The sequence below is a fragment of the Sus scrofa genome, chromosome 12, assembly GCF_054392235.1.
Source record: "Sus scrofa isolate SSC_HxYL_T2T_F1_AM1 chromosome 12, Sscrofa_HxYL_maternal_Yorkshire_Landrace_v2.0, whole genome shotgun sequence".
In the NCBI taxonomy this organism is placed as follows: domain Eukaryota; kingdom Metazoa; phylum Chordata; class Mammalia; order Artiodactyla; family Suidae; genus Sus; species Sus scrofa.
This window is the reverse complement of record NC_139394.1, coordinates 41,199,559-41,225,350: the sequence shown is the minus strand read 5'-3', so window position 1 is coordinate 41,225,350 and position 25,792 is coordinate 41,199,559. Positions and strand designations below refer to the sequence as shown.

Here is a 25,792-nt window from a genome sequence, read left to right as displayed (position 1 = left end):
TGGATACTAGCCGGGTTCATAAACTGCTGAACCACGATGGGAACTCCTAGATTTGTTTTATTTATTTATTTATTTATTTATTTTGAGGGCCACGCATGCAGCATATGGAGGCTCCTAGTCTAGGGGTCCAGTCGGAGCTACAGCTGCCGGCCTACATCACAGCCACAGCAATGCCAGATCCTTAACCCACGGAGCGAGGCCAGGGATCGAACCTGAAACTTCATGATTCCTAGTCAGATTCATTTCCGCTGCGCCACGACAGGAACTCCTAGAATGGTTTTAAATTAAAATAAAAAACAAGTGTTGGCAAGGATGTGGTGAAGTTGGAATCCTGTTGCAATTCTAACATGGTGCAGCCCCTGTGGAACACAGTTCGGCAGTTCCTCAAAAAGCTAAACACAGAGTTACCATATGATCGAGCAATGCCACTCCTGTGGATATATTCTAGAGAACTGCAAACAGAGACTCGGCAGATCCTTGTCCACCAGTGTTTATCGCAGCATTATGCATCAAAGCTGAAATGTAGACACAACCCATGTGTCCGTCAGCAGATGCGTGGATCGATTGCAGTAGCTGTATTTCGTTTTGTGTTTTTTTTTTTTTTTTGGTCTTTTTTTTTTTTTTTTTTTTTTAGCTATTTCTTGGGCCGCTCCTGTGGCATATGGAGGTTCCCAGGCTAGGGGTCGAATCAGAGCTGTAGCCACCAGCCTACGCCAGAGCCACAGCAACACAGCTCACGGCAACGCCGGATCGTTAACCCACTGAGCAAGGGCAGGGACTGAACCCGCAACCTCACGGTTCCTAGTCGGATTCGTTAACCACTGCGCCACGACGGGAACTCCTGTATTTCGTTTTATTGTGCTTCACTTCATTGCACTTTGGGTGCAGATATTTCAGTTTTTTACCAATTGAAGGTTTGTGGCAACCCCGCATCAAGGAAGTCTATAGGTACAATTTCTCCAGTAGCATTTGCTCACTTTGTGTCTGTGTCACAGTTTGGTAATTCTTACAATATTTCAAACTTCATTTTCATTATATATATTATAGTGATAAGTGATTTTGATGTTACTATCACAAAAAGATGATTTGCTGAAGGCTCACATTAGCATTTTTGGCAATAAATTCAGTTATAATGATTTAATTTTTTTCAGGTTTTTTTTTTTTTAGATATAATGCTATTGCACACTTAATTGACTACAACAGAAAGTAAACATAGCTTTTCTGGGAAACCCAAAAATTTATGACTTTTTTTTCTTTCTTTCTTCTTTTTAGGGCTGCACCCATGGCATATGGAGATGCCCAGGCCATGGGTTGAATCGTAGTGGTAGCTGCCAGCCTATACTACAGCCACACCAATGCCAGATCTGAGCGGTGTCTGTGACCTACACCACAGCTCACAGCAATGCTGAATCCTTAACCTACTGAGCAGGGTCAGGGATCAGACCTGCGTCCTCAAGGATTCTAGTCTGGTTTGTTAACTGCTGAGCAACTACAGGAACTCCAAAAACCTGTGACTTTCTTTATTGAGATATTTGCTTTATTGTGATGGTCTGAAACCAAACCAGAAATATCTCCAAAGGTCCATCAGTATATATGTACAAGAGAATAGAACCGTCATAAAAGGAATGAAATTCTGATACATGCTACTATGTGGCTAAAACTTGAAGGCATTACACTAAATGAAATAAGTTAGACTCAAAAAGACAAATAGTGTATGATTTCACTTATATGGAATATCTAAAATAGGCACATTCAGAGAGACAAAGTAGATTAGTTGTTACTAGGGCCTGGGGGCAGGGAGAACAAGGAATTACGGCTCAGTGGGTGCAGAGTTACAGTTTAAGGTGATTAAAATGTTTTGGAAATAGATGTGGTTCATGGTTGCACAACAGTGAGAATACACTTAATGCCACTGAACTGTGCACTTTAAAATTATTAAAATGGGAGTTCCCATGTGGCTCAGTGGTAACGAACCCAGCTAGTATCCACGAGGACTCGGGTTTGATCCCCGGCCCAGCTCAGTGGGTTAAGGATCTGGCATTGCCTTGAGCTGCGATGTAGGTCATAGACTTGGCTTGGATCCAGTGTTGTTGCGGCTGTGGTGTAGGCCGGCAGATATAGCTCCAATTTGATCCCTGGCCTGGGAACCTCCATATGCAGCCCTAAAAAAAAAAAAAAAAAAAAAAATTAAAATGGTAAATCTTACATACGTTGTATCACAATTTAACATTTTTTAAAAGACTAAAATGGCAAATTGTATGTTATATATATTTTTTCACCTCATTAGGGAAAAATGAGCCAGCACTGCTGCAAATTTATAAAATGCCTTCCATGTGGATTTTTTTTTTCTTTTTAGGGCCACACTTGTGGCCTACAGCACAGCTCAAAGCAACACCCAATCCTTAACCCACAGAGCCAGGGATTGAACCTGAATCCTCCTGGATACTAGTTGGGTTCTTAACCTGCTGAGCCACAATAGGAACTCCCTCAATGTGAATTTTAAAAAGGCTCTTCTTCTTTTGGGTGGAACCGAGAGGAGTATTGGCCAAATTTCAGCCCCCGTTTAGTTCCTCAACTTGAAAGATGCACTTGGGTAGTCAACAGCCTACATAACCCTATGTGGCAACCATGAACTGGATTTTATGTTTATGTCTCTTTCTGATTGGTCAGACTCACGTTTGGTCCTCATCCTGTTATCCAGTGTATTTACCATCTCCTCTCGATTTGTGATACCTACTGAGCTGATGCTATGCCATCTTCCACACCATTGATTAAAAAGTCAAACTGGGAGTTCCCGTCGTGGCTCAGTGGAAACGAATCTGACTAGGAACTATGAGGTGGTGGGTTCAATCCCTGACCTTGCTCAGCGGGTTAAGGATCCAGTATTGCTGTGAACTTTGGTGTCGGTCGCAGACACAGCTTGGATCTGGCATTGCTGTGGCTGTGGTGTAGGCCAGCAGCTGTAGCTCTGATGGGACCCCCTAGCCTGGGAACATCCATATGCTGTGGGTGCAGCCCTAAAAAGCAAAAAAAAAAAAAAGTGAAAGTGGGCAGAATGCTGTGGCTGCTTATTAGAGACTCCTGCCAGATTTCTATTGATCTGTCAACTAACTCTCTTAAGGTATGGCTATTCAACTGCCATTGGTCCTACCTACCTCTCTGGAGTGACAACATGCTGTCATGCTGTATCCAGCCTTCTTCCTCACTGGTCTTCTCCATGTTTTCCCGCACTGTCCACAATGATTTCATGAGAACTACATCAGAGACTTGCTAGAATCCAGAGAGATGCTATTTCCTTCATCTCCAGTCTGGACATCCTATTATAAAAGATAATGAGATGACTTTGGGTGGCCTAGATCTTTGAGGGGGTAGAATAATGCAGGGCAGTCGTTTCAAACTTGAGGGTCCATCAGAATCACCTGCAGGGTGACAGCTGGGCTCTGCCCAAAGAGTTTCAGATTCTGGGTGGGGCCCCAGCATTTGCATTTCTAGTAAATTCCTAGGTGGTGCTGAGTCCCCTGATCCAGGGACCACATTTTGAGAACCACTGATATATGAGGGATAAAAACAAAAGCCTTAGAGTCAGGTAGACCTTAACTTGTTGAGCCTCAATTTTTTTGAAATAGAACTAATAATTCTACCTCACAAGGTAACTGTGAATTACAAAGGCAATGCAGGAAAACTCTTGGCTGGCTGGCACTTAGCTGCCTAAGTGATCAAGAAACATGGACTTTTATATGAATATGCCTAGTTTTTTTGTCTTTTTTGTCTTTTGTCTTTTTAGGGCCACACTCACAGCATAAGGGATTTCCCAGCATTGACATGTGCTGTAGCTGCCTACACCACAGCACATGTCAATGCTGCATCCTTAACCCACAGAGTGAGGCCAGGGATCGAACCCGTGTCCTCATGGATACCAGTCAGATTCTTTAACCACTGAGCCACAAGGGGGAACTCCTGAATATACCTAGTAATGAATCTGTACTGACTATGTTTCTAAACTGCTCAACCCCACACTGGAGCTAGGGTTGATAAGTTACTGGCCTCGGGTTTTCTTGGGTTGATCTGGGTAATGGGTAGTTTTCAAAATCGATTACCCAAAGAAAGTAGATTGATTAAGAAGAGAAGGGAATCAATCCTTCCAGTGGGAGGAAGAAGGACTGGCTGAACTGGAAGAGGACCCCTCTGTCTCCTTTGCCTCGCAGCTGGCCACATATGGTACTGTCAGAACTTTGCTTCTCACAGCCCAATCCTAGATATAAAGCCAAGAAGGTGGGTGCCTGGGCCATCCTGGCTCCCATGCAGGTCAAACCTCTTCCCCGAATGGGTAGGACTCCCTAGGCAGCCCCCAGCTGCTGGCTGGCCTCACCCTGAGCACCCTCATTCTTTCTTGGAGGCAGGACCTCCTGCCTTGCTCTTGAGATGCATGTTTCAAGACCAACATGTTGCCTCAATTTCTATTCCCAAGACTCTGTTGGTTTCTGCCTGGCCCTTCTGCCTTAGTGGTGGCCCCCAGGCTCAAGTGTTCAAAGGACTCTGGACAAAGCCAGCTGGCAGCAGATTCACCCACTATCTCTGCCCTCTTTTCAAGTTGTCCCCTTCCCAAAATCTAGGCTCTGAGAGGTCCCTCCCACTCCTTACACCCCCCATCCCAACTCCCCCAAGTCCTGAAAGGAGAAGGATGTCTAAGACCCTCAAGAACTTTAGGGGCAGAGCCTGCACCTGAACGCACTTCTCCTCAACACCTGCTGCAGGTACAATGATGCAGGGGCTCTGAGGCTGCTTATCTGCAGGCTGGGCAACTGTGAACTTGGAAATGAAGCCCCTGGTACCACGTGGTTTCCTCCTTTGTCAAACTTCAGCCAATGATCTGCCTGTTTTAGAACTGCCAGTCGGAGAGAGTGGGATGGACTGGGAGTTTGGGGTTGGTAGATACAAACTGCTACATTTAGAAGAGATAAGCAATGAGATCCTGCTGTATAACACAGAGAACTATATCCAATCTCACGGGACAGAACATGATAGAAATAGTATGAGAAAAAGAACGTATGTGTATAATACATATATATATATATTATTTATATGTGTATAAATAACTGGGTGACTTTGCTGTACAGAAATTGGCACGACACTGTAAATCAACTACACTTTAATAACAATAAACAAAAGAACTGCCAAGGAGAGTAAATGGGATAATTTACGTCTAGTATTTAGGACAGACCTTAGCACCTAGGAAGCTCTTAATAATACTGATTCTTTTTTTTTTTTTTTTTTTTTTTTGTCTTTTGTCCTTTTAGGGTCCACTCGCAGCATATGGAAATTCCCAGGCAAGGGGTCAAATCTGAGCTGCAGCCGCCAGCCTACACCACAGCCACAGCAGTGAGAGATCTGAGCTGCATCTGTGACCTACACCACAGCTCACGGCAATGCCGGATCCTTAATGCACTGAGTGAGGCCAGGGATCAAACCCGAGTCCTCATGGAGGCTAGTGGGGTTTGCCAACCACTGAGCCACAGTGGGAACTCCCAGTATTGATTCCTTTATTACTATTATTTTATATAGCTTCTGGGCTAGAGTTTTGTTGGGCCTTCTTTTTTTTTTTGCTTTTTAGGGCCACACTCATGGTATATGGAGGTTCCCAGGCTAGGGGTCGAACTGGAGCTACACCTGCTAGCCTACACCATAGCCACAGTGACGTCAGATCCAAGCCCCATCTTTGACCTACACCACAGCTCATGGCAACGCCAGATCTTTAATCCACTGAGCGAAGCCAGGGATTGAACCCACAACCTCTTGGTTCCTAGTCGGGTTCATTTCCACTGTGCCATGATGGAAACTCGCTGGGCTAGAGTCTTTTAAACTCTTGGCAGTTCACCTTCTCCAGTGGGTTGAATTATGTACCCCACCCCCACCCCACCCCAAGAAAGATCTATCCACATCTTACCCCCCAGTACCGGCGAATGAGGCCTTACGTGGATCGGGTCTTTGCAGATGTAATCAAGTTCAGGAGTTTGAGGTGACGCCTTCTTGGATGTAGGATGGGCCCTGAGAGAATGGACTGTTGTCCTTACAAGAAATAGGACAGGAGGAGGAAGGCCCGTGAAGACTGAGGCAGAGGTCAGAGCGGCACTTTCACAAGCCAACGAAGTCCTGGGGCCACCAGAAGCTGGAAGGAGCCAGGAAGGACTCTGCCTTAGAACCTCTAGTGGGAACCTGACTCCACAGCCACGGAGCTTCCAAACTCCAGTCTGCAGAACCACGAGAGAGAATCCATGGCTTTCTTTTAAGCCGCCACATTTGCGATACACTCGTGTTCTTTTCTTCCCGATGGTCCTGAAACCCAGTCCAGGCTCTCTGTCCCTGGAAGGGTGCATTCGCATTTCTCTCTCCTCCCAGTGGAAACTCCCCATCTCTTAGGGAAATTTACCTGGTGTTAAGTGGGGGGAAAAATGAAAATTTCGTTAGAAAGTCTTTCCCTCTGAGCCACTAAAAACTTTCCCTCACACACCTGCATTCCAAACGAAGCCTTCTTGGTGGAATGTGGTCTGAAGGTTTTTGAGGCCCTCTTGGCCTCCTTGGCTGGGCTGGCCCTTTCCACGGAGGGCACTTCTGCCACGATGCTGCCCACAGTGAAAGGTCATGAGAGCCCTCTTTGTCCTGGCTTTCTGAGCCTGTAGTCCAGGCTTGGCACATCGTCGTCCTAATAAATGTTTATTGACTTAATAGATGAGGGAGGACTTTTTCTGATGTCCCTACCCCTGGCTACCTTGACTCCAGTCCTAGAAAATTCCATGAGAAATGAAAACATGTGTCCACACAAAGACTGGTACCCGAATGTTTAGAGAGGTTTTATTTACAATAGCCAAATCTGGAAACAATCTACGTGCCCACCAACAGGTGACTGAGTAAACGAATTATGGTAAAATCCATATAGTGGAATACGACTCAACAATAAAAAGGACCGAGGTACCCACCAATTGGGAAAAAATCTCAAATCATTAGGATGAATGGAAATAAGCCAGACACAAAAGAACATACATGGTACGATTCTGTTTACATGTCATTCTAGACAATGCAAAACAATCTATTGTGACAGATGGAAGAGCTGGTGCACCGGGTAGGGGTCGACTTCAAAGGGACAGAGGGGACACTTGGGGATGATGGAAATATTCAGTATCTTCTGGTTGTGGTTTTATTGAGGTGGTATACACTTGTCAGAACTCATCCAATCGATACTTAAATTTTTTTTTTGTTAAAGTACAGTTGATTTACAAATGTTGTGCCAATTTCTGATGTACAATTGATATTTTCAATGAGCACAGATTATTATACATAAACTATGTCTCAATAAAGTTGATTAAAAAGAAAAGTCTATAAAGCTTTGGTTCCTAAACACTGCATCTTCTACTCTAGTGAAAATTCGAGTAGGAGTTCCTTGGTGGCCAAGTGGGTTAAGGACCTGTCATTGGCATGGGTTTGATCAGTGGTCTGGGAACTTCTGAATGCCATGGGAAAAAAAAAAAAAAAAGGATATGTGACTTGCATGTGGAGAGGTCTATTTGAGAACTTATTTAGTCCAGAAAAATGTATCAAACATCAATCAGTGCGGGATTTGATGAAAGAATATGAATTTGCATCCCCAGTGTTGTCCAACTTGCCCACGGTGCTTGTTACGGGTATAAAAGCTTCTGGGCTCAGTCCCTGACCTACTGAGTCAGAATCACTGAAAGGGCGCGGGAATCTTCAACAAACGCCCCAGGTAAATCTTCAGACCAGGTCAGTTTAGAGAAAGTGCTTGCCTGGATCTCCATTTCAGGCCTAGGTGGGAAGGCCGTACAAAGCCAAATGAGAGGACGGTGAACTAGAAGGGATCGTGGAGGGTCACCTCCCACCTTGCCCTTGGCCAAGGAGAGCCCACCATCTCCTCCGCTCCCTCCATTCCTAGAGCCTCGCCCATCGGCCAGAAGCACTCCTGTCTAGGTGACCCCTCTAGAGAAGCTGCTGACTTCTCTGTCTATCCTAGGAAAAACAAAAAACACCCCTCCCATCCCACCATCTTTCTTTTTTTTTTTTTTTTTTTTTTTTTTTTTGGTCTTTTTGCCATTTCTTGGGCCGCTACCACAGCATATGGAGGTTCCCAAGCTAGGGGTCGAATCGGAGCTGTAGCCACCGGCCTACACCACAGCCACAGCAACTCGGGATCCAAGCCACGTCTGCAATCTACACTACAGCTCACAGCAATGCCGGATCCTTAACCCACTGAGCAAGGCCAGGGATCGAACCTGCAACCTCATGGTTCCAATCGGATTCATTAACCACTGAGCCACAATGGGAACTCCCCCCACCATCTTTCAAAAGAGCAGGGTTTTCTCAAGAGGTTCTGAAACATGGACCAAACATCCCCGTCCTTTGATTAGACAGTATTTCTGCTCCTTTGCCTGAAAACTCAGTGCTAATCTAGGAAACACGCTGCCCACGCTGCCTGGTCCGAAGGGGCTGGTGTGAGGGTGAGTGGGTGGGAATTCCACCCTGTGCTCACTCAGGCCACGCGGAGACGTGGTCACCTTGGCTGTGTACACTTGCTGCTCTGCGGGCAGCCATCCGGCTTTCCTGGGCAAAGCCCCGGCTCACTAAGAGGCTGGGTGGTGGCAGTGCGGACACAATATTCAGGAAAGGTCTGGCTCACAGCCAGAGATCACCCAGCACCTAGGGTCAGCAGCTTGACCCCTTCCCAAAGCCGGCCAGGTTCTTCCCCAGGATGCCGGTGCTCTGGGCTGAGGATGGGAATTCAGGTCTTAGCTGGAAGACTACTGCCCTTTCTTTGAGAACGCACCATGGAGCCCATATCTTTTCTTCCTTCCTTTTCTTCCTTCCTTCCTCCCTCCCTCCTTCCTTCCTTCCTCCCTTCCTTCCTTCCTTCTTTCCTTCCTTCCTTCCTTCTTTCTTTCTTTCCTTTCTTTCTGTCCTTATTTCATTCTTTCTTTCCTCTGCTTTTTAGGGCTGCACCTGCGGCATATGGAAGTTCCCAGGCTAGGGGTTGAATCAGGGCTAGAGCTGCCAGCCTACACCATAGTCACAGCAACTCGGGATCCGAGCCGTGACTGCAATCTACACCACAGCTCATGGCAATTCCAGATCCTTAACCCACAGAGTGAAGCCAGGGATTGAACCTGCGTCCTCATGGATACTAGTCGGGTTCATTACTGCAGAGCCATGACAGGAATTCTGAGACTGTATTTTAAAACCCCAAATCGTACTAGTAAACATTTTATATGTTGGCAGATTCAAAAAATTCTTTAAGGGTATACAAATCAAGTCACAGTTGGTTGCGTATTGAATAAATAATATTTCTGGAAATGGATACAATCACAGCAGACACTGTCCTGAAAAAACAGGGGTTGTCTGTTCAGGCCAGTGTTTCTAAATGGGGATGATTTCTGACCCCCAAAGGACATTTGACAATGTTTGGAGACATCTTTGGTTCTCATTTTGGTTTGGCATGAGGAGAGTTCCCATGGTGGCTCAGTGGGTTAAGAACCCAACATAGTGGCCATGAGGTGCCAGAGCTGTGGCTGTGGTATAGGCTGGCAGCAGCAGCTCCAATTTGACCCCTGGCAGGGAAACTTCCATATGCTGCAGGTGCGGCTATAAAAACAAGATTTAAAAATTTTTTTTTGTTTTTGTTTGGTCTTTTTAGGGCAGCATCCGTAGCATATGGAGGTTCCCAGGCTAGGAGTCTAATCAGAACTGTTGCTGCCGGCCTACGCCAGAGCCACAAAAACACCAGATCCGAGCTGTGTCTGTGACCTATGCCACAGCTCACAGCAACACTGGATCCTCAAGCCACTGATTTAGACCAGGGATCGAACCCGCAACCTCATGGTTCCTGGTCAGATTCATTTCCGCTGTGCCATGACAGGAACTCCAAAATTTTTTTTTAAAGAAAAATAAATAAAAAATAACAACAGAGTTCTCTTGTGGCACAGTGGGTTAAGGATCCAGTGCTGTCACTGCAGCGCCTTGGGTCTCTGCTGTGGTGAACTGGTTTGACCCCTGGCCCGGGGACTTCTACATGCCATGCAGCCGAAGCCAAAATAACAAAAACAAAAACACCCAATGCTATGGGAGTGGCCAAAATAGAATAAAATAAAATAATAAATTAGAGCAGACATTTTGTGGCAAATGTATTTTAAACAAAGGTATTTCAAGGTCACCCGATGGATTTCTGGGCAGTGTTCGTACTTGTATCATTCAAGGTGAAAAAGCACAGCATAGCCGACGCTCAATACATAGTTATTTCAGACTAATTAGACTTCTATTCTCGAAAGAAATTGTACCTTTAAAAGTGCTCTGAACGTAACATTTATTCTGAGGGTGATGTGTGCCACCTCATGGTCAATACATTCCCTTCCATTCATATTTTATGGAGAATAATATAATATCTCACTAATTACTATAACTTTTTTTTTTTCTTGTCTTTTCTAGGGCCGCACCCAAGGCATACAGAGGTTCCCAGGCTAGGGGTCAAATCGGAGCTACAGTTGCCAACCTACACCACAGCCACGGCAGCGTGAGATCCAAGCCACGTCTGCAACCTACACCAAACTCACAGGCAACGCCGGATCCTTAACCCACTGAGTGAGGCCAGAAATCGAACGCACAACCTCATGGTTCCTAGTCGGATTCGTTAACCACTGAGCAACCACGGGAACTCCATAATTGCTATTAGTTTTAAAATGACAGTTAATCTATGTTTTGATTAAGCATGCATCCTATTTGTGGAAGAAGGTATTAAAACTCTCAGTAGAACTTATCTATTTATACCTCTATGTTCTATGTTAAAATTAAATAATGAATAAACAATACTTAAGAACAGAAAAGCAAAAACAGCCTGGAGTGGAGATGTGACAGGCACCTAGTAGATGCAGGCCAGGGAGGCTGGTGAAAGTCCCACAGTCACAGGGCAGCCCCCACAGCAAAGAATTATTTATCCCAAATGTCAATAGACTGAGGTTGAGAACGAACCCTGTGCTAGGCTGGCTGGTGTGGCACCCACGGGCCCCAGGGTGTCAGCCCTGGCACTGGTTTCTCCTCCTACCTACCTTGGTTCTGGCCTTGCGGCTGTCATCAGCCTGGGACCCCTCAGCCCTCCACTGCTCCCTCTGTGGTTGGCAGAAGCAAGGAGATCCTGCCTCTAAAGAGGTGCCCAGGCACCAACGCACGCACAGCAAGAGACGCGCAGAGTCTCGGGTCAGTATCTCCCACAGAAGAGAGTCCGGAGCTGGGGCCGCTGCCGCAAGGGGGTTCGAGGAACCCCGCGTTTAGAGGAGATGCTCCGCCGGCCTCTGCTCCTGACTTGCCCGCTATAACCTCTGTGGCTCAGCTTCCTCGGTTCCTCCTCTGGGCATGGGTTCCTGTCCTTGTCTCCCTCACAGGGTGTTGTTGGAGGTGTGTGCAGATGTAGGGGTGACCCAGGGGGTGGCAGGTGCGGGAGGGTAACTCTGGGCGGAGAGGATGGAGGGCGGCAGGTGGGAAGGTGATGAGGTGCGGCGGCCGGGAGGAAGGATGGGAGTGGCGGCCACCGGATGCTGGGCAGCCAGTGGGGCCTTGGCCGAGGACCCTGCTATCCTGCAGCTCTCAGGCCGAGGCACGGGAGCTGTACGGGAGTCTGGAAGTGCCCCCAGGCCATGTGTGCTGGAGGAGGTTAGTGGGAGAGAGGGGCTGCTCTGTGGGCTCCTTGTAGTTACCCCAAAGCAGGCCCATGGAAGGCATGGCCTTAGAAAGGATGGACCCACATCCACAGCTGCGTTTTTAAAAGTCTTCATATTTTTAGTTGCTTGTGAAGTGGTTTTGTAGCTTTCAGATGTCTTTAATCATGTCTATCCATCTTTTCAAAGCGTTTAAAATCTATTTTTAAATTTCTAATTCTGGAGCTCCCCATCATGGTGCAGGGAAAAGGAATCTGACTAGTATCAATGAGGATGTTGGCAGATCCCTGGCCTCGCTCAGTGGGTTAAGGATCTGGTGTTGCCGTGAGCTGTGGTGTAGGTCCCAGACGTGGCTCAGATCCTGAGTTGCTATGGCTGCGGTGCAGGCTGGCAGCTGTAGCTCTGATTCAACCCCTAGCCTGGGATCCACCATATGCTGTGGGAGCGGCTCTAAGAAAGCAAAAAAATTAAAATAAAATAAATTTCTAATTCTTTTGTAGCTAATTATTTCTTCTTGATGTTGTGTATATTAACAAAAAATTGAAACAACTGTGATGTCCAAAAATAAACTATGTGTTTACTGAAATAAGAATATGTAACAACAAGAATTTATGGGGACAAACTAGATGTTCATACACATACATAGGCATGAAGGGAAGCCAGAGCCACCAAAGACTATGGATTAAGAGGAATTAGAAAGATCTGGGACTTCCTGCTGTGGCTCAGAGGGTTAAGAACCCTACTAGTATCTATGAGGATGAAGGTCCAATCCCTGGCCTCACTCAGCTTAAGGATTTGGCGTGGCGTTGCCGTGAGTTGTGGTGTAAGTGGCAGACAGCTCGGATCCTGAGTTGCTGTGGCTGTGGTGTAGGCTGGCAGATGCAGTTCTGATAGGACCCCTAGCCAGGGAATTTCCATAGGCTGCAAGTGCAGCCCTAAAAATAAATTTTGTAAGCAGGGCAAAATTTATCCCAACTCTTATATTCTTTTTTTTTTTTTTTGCCTTTTCTAGGGCAGCTCCCTCAGCATATGGAGGTTCCCAGGCTAGGGGTCTAATTGGAGCTGTAGCCACCTGCCTACACCAGAGCCACAGCAATGGGGGATCTGAGCCGTGTCTGCAACCTACACCATAGCTCACGGCCATGCCAGATCCTTAACCCACTGAGCAAAGCCAGGGATCGAACCTGCAACCTCATGATTCCTAGTCAGATTCATTAACCACTGCGCCATGACAGGAACTCCAAAACTCTTATATTCTTAAATGTGTGTGTGTGTGTGTGTGTGTGCAGAGGAGATGATGTCTAGTATTCATACTTGCTGCCCAGAAGTTAGAAAAAGATCCGTTTCCAGCAGTGTCCCAGTTCACCGCAGCCAGCGATCCTCAACAGTCTGGGAGGCAGACCGTCCCCTGCACTCAATCTGGTTTTTTTTTTTTTAGCTTTTTAGGGCCACACCCAAGGCATACGGAGGTTCCCAAGCTAGGGGTCAAATCGGAGCTGTAGCCACCAGCCTACGCCAGAGCCACAGCAATGCCCGATCCGAGCCTCATCCATAGTCACAATAACGCCAGATCCTTAACCCACTGAGCGAGGCCAGGGATCAAACTCACAACTTCATGCTTACTAGCTGGATTCATCTTCCACGGCGCCACAATGGGAACTCCTCGATCTGCTCTTTCTAACATCCCTGGTGACCTCCAGTCGTCCCTCCTCTAATCATTTATATTCTCCTCCTTGATGCTCTTGCCAGTATTTTACTCTATACTGACCACGCCCTTGCTCTGAAAAAGTTCTCTTTCTGCCAGGACTCTGCACTTTCTCTTGGCCAACCCTTTAACTGATTCTTCTTAGGTCACTTTGCTGGTTTATTTTCTTCTTTTCTACATCCTCCAGATTCTCTTCTTGGTCTCTCCTTCTCCTCTCTTCTTTTCCTTGCTTTTCACGAATTCACTCTCACTGGCCTCATCCGCTATAGCGTGAACCCCCACAACACACTAATGTTCCAAACCTTTAGTCCCTGTATTTCCAACTTCAGCCTCGTCATAACGAAAACTAAACTGGGGAGTTCCCATTGTGGCTCAGCGGTTAAGAACCTGACTAGTATCCATGAGGGGGTTTGATCCCCGGCCTTGCTCAGTGGGTTAAGGATCCAGCGTTTCCATGAGCTGTAGTGTAGTTTGCAGATGTGGCTCGGATCCTACGTTGCTGTGGCTGTGGCATAGGCTGGTGGTTGCAGCTCTGATTTGACCCCTAGCCTGGGAACCTCCATGTGCCGAGGGTGTGGCTCTAAAAAGACAAACAAAGCAAAAAAAAGAAAAGAAAAAAAAAAACAGAAAACCAAAGTGATCTCGGCCCATACCTACTGCTTTCTTCTTTCACTTAATGGCATCACAGTCAGATAGGGTTTGGTTGTCAAAGCCGTTGAAATGCACCTGGCTGGCTTAAGCAGAGACAGGATTTATTGGGAGGATGAAGCAACTCACCAACTTGAAGGGAAGGCTCAAAATCGAGCGTCAGAAATGACTGAGGCTGGAGCAGCCCTGGGGAGCTGAGCGGTGCGTGCAGGTGAATGGCTGGGTCCTTCAGGGCACAAGGACCGGAGGATGTAGAGTAAGAATGTTACCGACTATGCAGAGTTTGTTGAATTTTAAATGACCTGTGTGGAAGCGGAGACCCAAAGAGCATGATTCAACTCCTATGCCTCCTTCCTTTCTGCCATGATGCTCGGATCAGAATTCGAGGACGACGGCATCTAACGTGGTCCTGGTTGGGGATGGGCAGAGATCGCTCATGGACATTTCCGCCAAGCTCTCCCCGGTGGGAGTAGATCTTTCCTCTGAAGCTAAACTGGGGCTCTGAACCTGAAAAGGGGAAGTGGCCCCTGAGGGTGTGAAATCAAAATGTCTATCATATTCCTGCCCAGCGACGTCCTAAACTCTAGCCTCTTTACCGATCCACTTCTCCTAACTGTCCTTCGAATAATTTCCCTGCCTTCATAACTGGTCTCCTTGCTACCATGCCTCACTGCCCTTCTGGTGACCATCTTCTAAAACACAAATCTGATCAGTTCAGCCCATTTTCTGCTGAAAACCTTTTATGCCTTTTTTTTTTTTTCTTTTTAGGGCCACACCCGCGGCATATGGAGGTTCCCAGGCTAGGGGTCTCATCAGAGCTACAGCTGCCAGCCTACGCCAGAGCCACAGCAACGCCAGATCCGAGCCGTGTCTGTGACCTACACCCAGCTCACGGCAACGCCAGATCCTTAACCCACGGAGCGAGGCCAGGGATCGAACCTGCAACCTCATGGTTCCTAGTCAGATTCATTTCTGCTGAGCCACGATGGGAACTCTGGAAAATACTAATTTTTAGCAATTGTAGTTACTTAGAAGCATTCAGATCTTTAATAAAATCATTGCAACTATTTGGGGGGGGGTTGTTTTGTTGTGGTTTTTGCAATCACAGTGTGGTATTCAGTTAACAAAACAACAATTACTTCGGAGAAGCTGCATCAGAGACAACTGAGGATGAGACCATTACCATCTCCGTATATTACTAATTTATGTTGTGCACCAACAAGAACCTATGTTAAATTTCCATGCCAATTTGTAGCCCCCACACTGTATCAGGCAAGGCTAGCAGCCATCGAAAACAGCACCCGGACAGGGCTAGCTAAAGACACATTCAGCAGTGTAACTGTACAAAGAAAGATACGGCACAGTTTAAAAACAAATCTCACACAGCTTTACATTTCAACTTTTTCTTAAAAAGGAGTGAGTTGTGTACAGTGGGTTTAAAGGCTTTATAGGCGAGAAAAAAAACTTTCGAAGAACCAACTTCGTCATCATCTTTTTTTTTTTTTTTGGCCTTTTTGCCTTTTCGAGGGCTGCTCCCGTGGCATATGGAGGTTCCCAGGCTAGGGGGTCTAATCAGAGCTGTAGCTGCCGGTCTACACCAGAGCCACAGCAACGCCAGATCCTTAACCCACTGATCGAGGCCAGGGATGGAACCCGAAACCTCATGGTTCCTAGTCGGATTCGTTAACCACTGAGCCACGACGGGAACTCCCATCGTCATCTTCATCTTTCTCCTCCTCTTTTTCCATCTTCCTCATTTTTCTTCTTTTTCTTGCCTCTTTCAGCCTTGATGACTCTCTTCTTTCTACATCAGCTTTCCTTTAGCCCCGGAGTCAGAGCACACAGCAATGTCCTTTCCACACAGGTTCTCTCTCGTCATAAGGCTGCGGGTTTTTTCCACATCTCTCCCAGTTTCTTTGCAGCACCGCCCATGGATAGGCCCAGATGCTCTCCTTTTATTTCAGGGTGATACTCAGGACAAAATAAGAATAAGGCCAAAGGAAGCCTCTTGAGTACATTGGGATCCTTGAACTTCTTTTTTGTCTCCCCTTTAGGAGAGTTTTCATGTCTTTTTCACAATGGGCATTGTCTGCCTTTGCCAGCTCCTCAAATTTCCCTTTTCCCTTATCAGACATGGTCTTCCCTGCTCTCTGAGCCCTTCTTAGGCAACTCCAAGAAGCTGACTCCAGGGTGCTTCTTCTTGTGCTCCTCTGTCAAGGCTGTGCAAAGAATGCATATGTGATGACATTTTGCCTCTCAGCTTCTTAGGATCTCCTTTGTCCATGTGTAATTATTTGTCTTCCGCTAGGCTCAGAGTCGCCCATTGCCTGTCTGGCTTTCACCCTGGCACTGTCTCTATTGAGCTCAATGTCCTGCAATGGCTGTCTATCTAGATAAAGTTATTAATAGGGTTTACAAGGCCCTTCCCAAACTTTATCTTTCCACGAAGCTTAATTTTCCCCCACTGCAGCCCTGCTGCCCCTCTTCTTCTTCTTCTTCTTCTTTTTTTTTTTTTTTTTTTTTTGGCTGCTCCCATAGCATGTGGAAGTGGAAACTCCCAGGCCAGAGATTGAACCTGAGCCACAGCAGTGACCCGAGCTGCTGCAGTGACAATGCCAGATCCTTAACCCACTGAGCCACAGGGGAACTCCCTAGCTGCTCTTCAGACATGCCCTTTGTGCCTTTGTATTTCCTTCTTTCTTTCCTTTTTTCTTTTCTTTTTCTTTTTTCTTTTTCTTTTTCTTTTTTTTTTTGTCTTTTTGCCTTTTCTAGGGGCTCTCCCGTGGCATATGGAGGTTCCCAGGCTACAGGTCCAATCAGAGTTGTAGCCATCGGCCTACGCCAAAGCCACAGCAACGCGGGATCCAAGCTGCGTCTGCAACCTACACCACAGCTCACAGCATCTCCAGATCCTTAACCCACTGAGCGAGGCCAGGGATTGAACCCACGACCTCATGGTTCCTAGTCAGATTCGTTAACCACTGAGCCACGGCGGGAACTCCTATGTCTTTGTATTTCTGCTTCCTCTCTCCTGGGGTTCCCTTTTCACAGTCTCTCTCTCAGGACCCCGTACATAGTCACCTTTCAAAGATGGACTCAAATGTCATCTCCTCACGGAACAAGGAAGGATGAGCTGGTTATTCCCTCTTTTGCACTCTCCTCACACTCATAAGGACATAGATTACAGCCCTAAGCCCATTTCATTACTACATTTGTTTACAAGTCTGTCTCTCCCATTAAGCAGGGAGATTAAGCCACACCTAGAACAAGGAACCAAGCTAATGGAAATGAATTTGGGGAGAAGTGTGATCAATCAGATTGTGTTTTCAATAGTCTAGGCAGTTGGTAAAGACTGCCCTTCCTTCCCCAATAAAGGCTGGTAACCCCCTACTTATTCCCTTTGCTCTTTGGGAAAACAGGGCTTGGGAAGATTTAGGTTAAAGAAGAGGAGTTCCCTGGTGGCCTAGCAGTTAAGGATCTGGCGTTGTCACTGCGGTGGCTCAGGTCACTGCTGTGGTGAGGATTTGATCCCTGGCCTGGGAATTTATGTATGCCATGGGTATAGCCAAAACAATACAAAACATTTAAAAATGAAGAAGAAGGAGAAGAGGAGGAGGAAGTTCTTCTTGTTCTTAGGTCCTTTTTTTTTTTTTCTTTAAATCAGCTGGTTTTTGTTATTGTTGTTCTTTTTATGGCCACACCCTGGGCATAAGGAAGTTCCTGGGCCAGGGGAATCAGAGCTGCAGCTGTCAGCCTATGCCAGAACCACAGCAATGCGGGATCTAAGCTGTATATGTGAACTACAACAAGGCTTGAGGCAACGCTGGATCCTTAACCCACCGAGCGAGGCCAGGGATTGAACCTGCATCCTCACCGATATCGTGTTGGGTTCTTAACCCACTGAACCACAAAGGGAACTCCGTTTCCGAGTTCTTGTAGACAAATAAAATGAGGTGATTCAGAATATATGGATTTGGTTTCTGGAGGCTTTTAAAAATAAGAGAGACTTCATCAGGACCAAGCTAGAAGTCCTGTTAGAGGCTGACAAGTGGCTGAGCTGACACCTGAAGAGGTTGCCTCTTGAGGAGGCCTACAAGGAGCAGAGGAACCAGCCAGAGGTCTCCAGTGTCTCCAACCATGTTCCCATGAAGCTCAAGGATGCTTGGGGGAGGGGAGATGGATGAGGGAGCCCTCGCTAATTAAGCCTCTACCCTTGAGCGAATGTGAGGCTAATAAGGCGGCCCTATTCCCGGGCACCTCCACCCCAAGCCAGCCGGTCTGCCTGTTTATTGCCCGTATGGAGATCATTAATGCCTCCTGACACTGGGGTCACTCCTGGGGTCAATCCCTGAGCCCGTTCTGCAAAACAAGGGGAAATGAACTTCCCAGCACATGTGGCTCAGGCTTGCTGGGGAGGGGGGACTCCCATCACCCCACACCTCAGCTCTGGGAGAGATCAGCACCCCAGGCTGCTGGACCCCCCAACACTATCGCCCCCACCCAAGCTGGACTCTGAGAGAGTGGTCCTGGGCCAAGGGGCGGCCCTGGTCTGGGCTGGGGCAACCCCCACCAAGGCTGTCCCAAACGACAGACGGACGCTAATCCCCTGGCGACGGGCAGGGGTGGTGTCTGGGAGCTGCAGCTGCAGCTCGACAGGGGCCAGGCACGGCCGCAGGTGGCGGGAAGGCGCAGGCCCGAGGCCACGTGGGCGAGAGCAGAAGAACTGGCCCCTCCCTCCCCCGCTACCCCCGCGGGGATTGGGCCCCTAACCTCTCCGGAATCCAAGATGGCGGAGGAGGGCGGGGTTCTGGGCAAAGTGAAGCTGCGATTGGTGGAACACAGGGCTTTTGAGCTGAAAGACGGCCTCAGTAGCCACTCAGGGAGCTCCTGGCAGTGTTGGTGGGCGCTCAGGCGTCTTACCTCACACTTAACCAACCAAGGCCTCGCCAATCTGTCTCTCGCAGCCTGGGAAGGGCCAAGGTGGGAACAAGGAACCCCCAGATGGTCCACCAGGCAGTCCCTTGCCAGTCTGGGGCCTCTTCCTGGGTAATGACCAAAACTGGGAACCAGCCCCTGCTGGCTGGGAAGAAGTCGAGAAAACCCCCAACTAGCTTGGAGGAAATCAATAGGATTATGAGGTTAATGCCAGAGCAGGCTGAGTGACAGTTACCAAATAAATGATCCCAGGAGGACATGGCTGAGGTTAAATGAGGCCCAATAAATAAAGGAACGTGTTCAAAGGAGAGACTTCAGAAAACGCAGGGACGTGGGGGTCGGGCCTCTGGCCTCCTTCCTGCCCTCCCTTTCTAGGGCCTGTTGAATTTTAGAGGAGCCACAGTCTGGGGCACTACCTCCCAGGCATGCACAGGTTGGGGTCTGTGCCCTATTCAGTGCCAGTGTTGGTACAGCTCCTGGGCTCAGGGCTTCTTGGACAGCTTCACCCATCCAGCTCCTGGGGCTGAATGAGAGAAGGGAAACTCTTACTTTGGAGGTCTGCCCACTTACCAGCCCCAGCACACCTCTGATTCCTTAGAAGCAGAGACTGGACCTACTGTGGTAAGAGGGGTGGAAACTAGGAAGGTCTTTTATCACGTCATCCTTTCTGCTGCCTTAGGAGGTGGCTGTTATTAAATTCATTTTACAGATGAGGAAACAGAGGCTTGAAGCCGATTGTGCTCTAGGTCCCTCTGTAAATAGCCCATTGAGGAGCTGAATTCAGATTTTTAAACCTCATATTCCAAGGGCTTTCTGATAGCCCACATCCTCTCTCATTCTTGAATTCTAATTTGTTTCAGCCTCTTGTTCAGAAGAATCCTTGAGGACCCAAATTAAAAGCCAGTATTGGAGTTCCTGTTGTGGCGCAGCAGAAATGAATCTGACTAGGAACCATGAGGCTGCAGGTTTGATCCCTGGCCTCACTCCGTGGGTTAAGGATCTGGCATTGCCGTGAGCTGTGGTGTAGGTCACAGACGCAGCTTGGATCCTGCGTTGCTGTGGCTCTGGTGTAGGCCAGCAGCCATAGCTCTGATTAGACCCCTAGCCTGGGAACCTCCATATGCCGAGGGTGAGGCCCTAAAAAGACAAACAAACAAAAAACATCAGTATTGGAGAATCCATGCTTAGGAAGAATGGAAGGGAGAGAGAGGAGGAAAGAAAGGGGGATTGTTGAAAAGTTAAATAATTTCTCTGACTTAAGAGTTTTTCTTAACCTTGCACAACCGCAGCAAATATACCTTCCTCAAACAGATTGTAAAATAAAAATGTATTTCAGAGAAGTCTTACTGGAGAAAATGGAAGGAAGTGGTAGTTCAGGAGCAGGTAGTGTGATGAGAAAGAAAGTCTGATCTGCAGAGAATCTGCCTACTGAGAAGGACCCTGAAAGTTTAGTTTGCTACCCCTGACTAGGAAAAATCCAGGTCTATTATTCATTCCTTATCTCTAGCTCCTCAGTGAGTTACAGGAGGGAGCCACCTGTATTATTGGTGAATCCCTGCCCCTGCCCCTGGTTCTGAGGGGGCTCAGACCAGCCTACATCACCCAGGTCCAGGATCAGGTCAGTCTAGTCCTCAGTTCCTTCTAACTGGAAGTTTCCCAATTCTTTTTTCTGTGGAAGAAGGCCTGGGAGCCCAGGGTGAGAGGTCAGGAGAGCTGACTCTCACCTGTGGTAAGAGAGGAATCACCTGCAGCAGTGGCTACCACCCTCTATCCATTCTCCTTGTTCAGTTGTCCAATTTCCAGAATGAGCTCAAGCTCCTGCCCCCATCCTAGCTGTGCAGAGTATGATAATCCTAATGGGACGTGGGCTGGGGAATCTGGAACCCAGATTTGGGGTTACTGGGTAACCGTAAAGCCAGAGGAGGGGACAGGTAAATTCCCTGTTGCCGCACCCACCCTTTCTCTTCCGGGGACTTAGCAAGGACCTCAGGCCTTAGATCATAGCACACACAAAATAACATGGTGGAGAAGGGAGAGTGGAGGGATTTTGTTTCCTGGATTTTTGGTTTGTTTGTTTGTTTGTTTTTTGCCATGCTAGTGACATGTAGAAGTTCCCAGGCCAGGGACTGAACCCAGGCCACAGCAGCAACCAGAGTCACAGCAGTGACAATGCTGGTTTGGCCACCGGGAAACTCCTATTTCCTGAATTTGAGTGAGAAGCTATGTGCACATGTACAAGAACACATACAGACAGGAAGACATGTATCTTTCATCATGAATACCCAAGAACTGGCTCAGTATTGAGCTGGATCCCTCACATAAGTCTCAGGAGTGTAATTTGGCTATAAGTAACAGAATCTCAAACTAACAATGATATAAACAAATAGGATTTATGGAGGTTCCTAGGCTAGGGGTTGAATAGGAGCTGTAGCCGCTGGCCTGTGCCACAGCCACAGCAACTAAGGATCTGAGCCGAGCCTGAGACCTACACCATAGTTCACGGCAATGCCAGATCCTTAACCCACTGAGCGAGGCCAGGGATCGAACCCTCATGGGTGCTAGTCGGGTTCATTAACCACTGAGCCGCGATGGGAACTCCGGGTTTATTTGTTTTTCTCACATTACAAGAGTAGGTTTACCTGCTCAGTGGTGCCATCTGGAACCCAGGCTTTTTTTTTCCCCCTCAGATATTAGCATATTGCCCTTCATTCTTCTTGTCTCAAAGTCTCTAGAGGCTGGGCATTCCAAAGATCTTATCCAGAGGGGGGAAGAAGACTATGTCTTCCCCTTAATCAAGACAGCAAAAAATTCCCTACACCTTTTTCTCTCCTCCAGTTTTTCACTTAGGCCTCATTGGCCAGCACTGGATCACATGACCGCTCCTGGCTACAAGGGAGACTAGGCGAGCAGGCAACAGGATTTTCCTGAAGGGCACAGAGCAGCAGTTCTCAGCCTTGGCTCTATTCTCAGAGATTCTGACTCAGTTGGTCTGGGTTGGGTTGACATTGGTATTTATTAAACACTCCAAAACCCTAGGATTTTTTTAAAAATTGTAATTGCTTTTCACTATAGCATGGTGCCAACTGGGGTAGTCACATTCCACCAAATCCATGCTAGGCTCTGGATAAGCCACCTTACTGTACCTACTGGGATTCTTCAGCTTATTCTATAGCCCCTGCTCTTGTTGGGATTGATTATACAGCTGATTAATGAGTAAGTCTGTAGGTTATTTGCTATCCAATTTGTAGTTAATAACCGGTTGGCTAACTAATAGAATGGTTAGTTGGCCTGTCCTGTTGTTTATGTGTCTGGCACAGAGTAAGTATTTGACATTTATTTCTTTGGATGAATGAATCCACAAAATAGAGATTAAATGGCAGTAATACAGCACCAAATGAGACAGTAGCTATGAATCCATGTGGTAAATGATAAGACACTGTACAGATACAAGAATAAACATTTATGTTGGGAACTATTTAATTTGTCTTTTGTCTTTTTAGGGCCACACCTGCGGCATATGGAGGTTCCCAGGCTAGGGGTCTAATCGGAGCTGTTGCCACCAGCCTATACCACAGCTCATGGCAATGCTGGATCCTTAACCCACTGAGCGAGGCCAGGGATCGAACCCACAACCTCATGATTCCTAGTCAGATTCGTTTCCTTTGCCGCACAACGGGAACTCCTTACTTTTTGGGAACTATTTTAAATTTAAGTCCAGGTTATAGTTTTTTTTCCCTATCCTTCACCAAGGAAATAATGGCTCTACATTTATAAAATGGAGAACTGCCATTTTGCCCTCTTGCTGGTAAGCCAGATTTTTTTCTCTATTACAGCAACTTTGTCAACACACAGTGAATATGTGAATATAGTCACATAGTGACTATATTCTTTCTCCTTTTTCCTTGACCCTACATTGCCTTTCTACTTGTATTTTTATTAGTTTATTTTGGTTATAAACCACTTCAAAACTTTTTGGGCATGAGATGGGGTAAAATAAATTTGAAAAATACTCGGGAACTAACCTTCCTTATCTGCCTACTGCATGCCAGGCATTTACAGGCATAACTCAGCCAAATCTCACCAATAGCTAGTAGGTTGGTGTGATTACCCCCATTTTGTGTAGGTGTTAAGGGACTTGCTCAAGGTCACACAGCTGCTAAATGGTGAGCCAGGAATCAGAGCCAGGGTTCAAAACCAAGGTCAGTTCAACACCAAACCTGAGCCCTTTCCCGAAGCAACTGGAGTTTGTGTGATAGATGCTCCGTTATGGTCAACTATTTGCTTAGCAAGTTGAAGAGAGTTTTTGTATTTTGAACTCCTCAAATCAGTCTTGGGGGGATAAATGGTCTCCTTTTCTCCACAGGCCATTTATTAGCAAATAATATAGTATACTTCATCGATTGCAAGCTATTCTATTCTTTTATGTACCACTAAGGGAAAAAACTGCTAATTAACCTATGACACACCATTGGTTTTAAGAGGCATCCTAATTTCACAGATGTCAGAATGTGAAAAATGTGTGTCCTTGAATCAGTGAAATAACGTATTCTATTCTAGTCATGGAGAATTTGTGTACATAACCTCCCTTTTTTCTTGCTCAGTTGCTGGCTGGTTTGTCCCTTCCTTTTTATCACCCAAACCTTGCCAGTCCTTTCAATATCTCATTTCTCCATGTCATCATGAACTAGTCAGTTCTGATTCGGACTCTCTCCCATGAGCCTCCAGAAAGCCTTGCACTTTGCGGAAGTTTCCACTCTCGTTTCTTTAAAGAGCTGCATTAGATGGTCTCATTATGCACTTCCTCCAATAACTGTCAGCAGACTCTTTCCAGAGTCTGGCCTAACTGTAGTCTCCCCATGGTACCCGGTGATTCACTGCCCTCCCTGTTCACCATTCCCCACAGGAGTTGGTTGGTGAGCTCCGTACACTATTTACGTGCAAAGGATTTTCCCTACAGGCCGTCGGAGAGGGCATGGGAGGGGGCTTGGGCACAGAAGCTGAGGCATGTCATCCAGTTCTCCCTAAACACAGGAAACATGACTCCCCAGGCATCTCCTGAAACACCAGGGCCTTCCCTTTCTCCAGTCCAGGAGGAGGCAGGATTGGGGGAGGATTAAGCTTCTCCATCCCCTTTAGACCTTACTTCCCCTTCCTGGTTTGGGACCCTAGGAGACAAGACATGAAGGGAAGTTGGGGTGGTGGGATCTGGTACTGCCAGGGGAGATGGGGATTCTTGAGCAGTGGGCCCCTTGTGGAGCTGGGTTACAGGCTCCTGACTGCAGCAGCAGCAGGCTTTTCTGAGTTGGTGTTCTGCTTCCCCCTTTGTGTGAAAGGAGGTGGGAAAGACATTGATGCTGGCTTCCTATTTCCTAGCATTATGAAAGGGACAGAGCCATCGAGGAAGACTTTTCCCTGTCCGGTTCCCATTAATCTGATTTTGAAGTTAGAATTTGGAAAGGAACAGAGGCTGATTGGAGAGGTTGGGACACCCGTGGAGGGAAGGAAGCTGAAGACTGAGGGTCTGATGGGGGAATCCTATTGACAGAAGGCTCTGGGGGCCCTGGGGGATGGGTGGGCAGGCCTACCTTGCCCCGTGTTCTGGGTGTGTTACAGGCTGTGGGGTTTGGGCATGGGCTGAGGTCCATACGGATCTGTCTGCCTGTGCCGCGGCAGGGCCTGTGGGGAGGTACAGACAGACATAGAGAAATACAGGTAAGTGAGAGAGAGGGGATCAGGCCGGGCAGGGAGGTCTGGGCGGCTGAGGGAGACTCACTTTCTGAGGCACAGAGGCCGGCTGGCTCGGCGCGAGGCCGGCTGGGCTTCCTAGACTGGAGCAGGCACTGGGCTTCCTCTTCAGCCCTCCGGGATCTCGGGGAGCTGCTGGCAGAGTCCTGGCCCTCGGCCGCAGTTTCCCCCAGAGGCTCTGCCAAGCCCTGGCACCTTGGAGCCTGGGCCTGGGCTCGGATTCAGGCCGGCGCCGCACCTCCCCGCCGCTGCCGCTCCGGGCCGGACCGCCGGGCCTCCTCCCCGCCCGAGCGCAGAGCCGGCCTTCACCCGTGACCCCCGCGGCGGACTCCAGCGCCCGCTGCCCGCTGGGCCCGGACGAGCGCGGGCTGGTGAGCAGCGGGGCCGGTCCCAGACAAGGCCCGGCCGTCGCGACAGGGCCCGGAGCCCGAGAGCAGGAGCGAGCGCGGGCGGCGCGCGGAGGTGTGAGAATGTGAGGCGGGCATGGTCGGCAGCCGCCGTGCGGGGCGGTGGGGCGCGTGTGCGCTGCGGCCGCCGAGCCGGCTCACGAAGAAACCGCGGGCAGGGCAGGGAGCGGGCTCGGACCTGGGCGTGTGCGAGCGGGCGGCCCCCGCGGCCTGCGGCTCGGAAGTGGGCCCGGCCCCGCCGGCCCGGCGTGCGGCGCCCCAGGGTGCGGCCCGCGCGGCGGCTCCGGTCCGGCCGTCCGGGTTGTCGAGCCTCGGGTGGGAGCCGCGCGGCGCGCCTGGGCCGCTCTCTCTCTCTTCCCGCCCCTCTAATCTAAACCATGCGGGGCTTCCACCCCGGGCTGGCCGGCGGGGCCCGAGGGCCGCGGGGAGGGTACCCGGTCGTGCGCTGGGGGAGCGGGCACGCTGCTCGGAGCTCGGGGTCCCGGGGCCGTGGAGCCAGGGGACCCTCGAGCCCCCTCCCCGGGGGGCGGCGGGCGCGGACTGATTGACAGCGGCGACGTCAGCGCGGGAGGGGGGCGGGGGCGGCCCCGGAGGGAGGGAGGGAAGGAGGAGGGAGCAGAGGCCCCAAAGTGCAGCCTCGGAGA

The 25,792-nt window shown here is 48.4% G+C and overlaps 1 protein-coding gene and 1 pseudogene across 2 annotated transcripts in view; one reads left to right on the top strand and one right to left on the bottom strand.

Moving 5' to 3' along the window:
- Positions 1-650: 650 nt before the first annotated feature.
- Positions 651-25,621, bottom strand: LOC106505461 (high mobility group protein B1 pseudogene; annotated as a pseudogene). Its single transcript, XR_014821298.1, has 2 exons — positions 24,770-25,621; positions 651-24,672 (listed from the first exon to the last, which is right to left on the bottom strand). The product of XR_014821298.1 is annotated as a high mobility group protein B1 pseudogene (transcript).
- TBX4 (T-box transcription factor 4) overlaps positions 25,100-25,792 on the top strand; it is a 33,228-nt gene continuing 32,535 nt past the window's right edge. The window contains exon 1 of the mRNA XM_084982777.1: positions 25,100-25,205. The gene's annotated coding sequence lies outside the window, so the exon portion shown is untranslated. The remainder of the gene's footprint in view (positions 25,206-25,792) is intronic.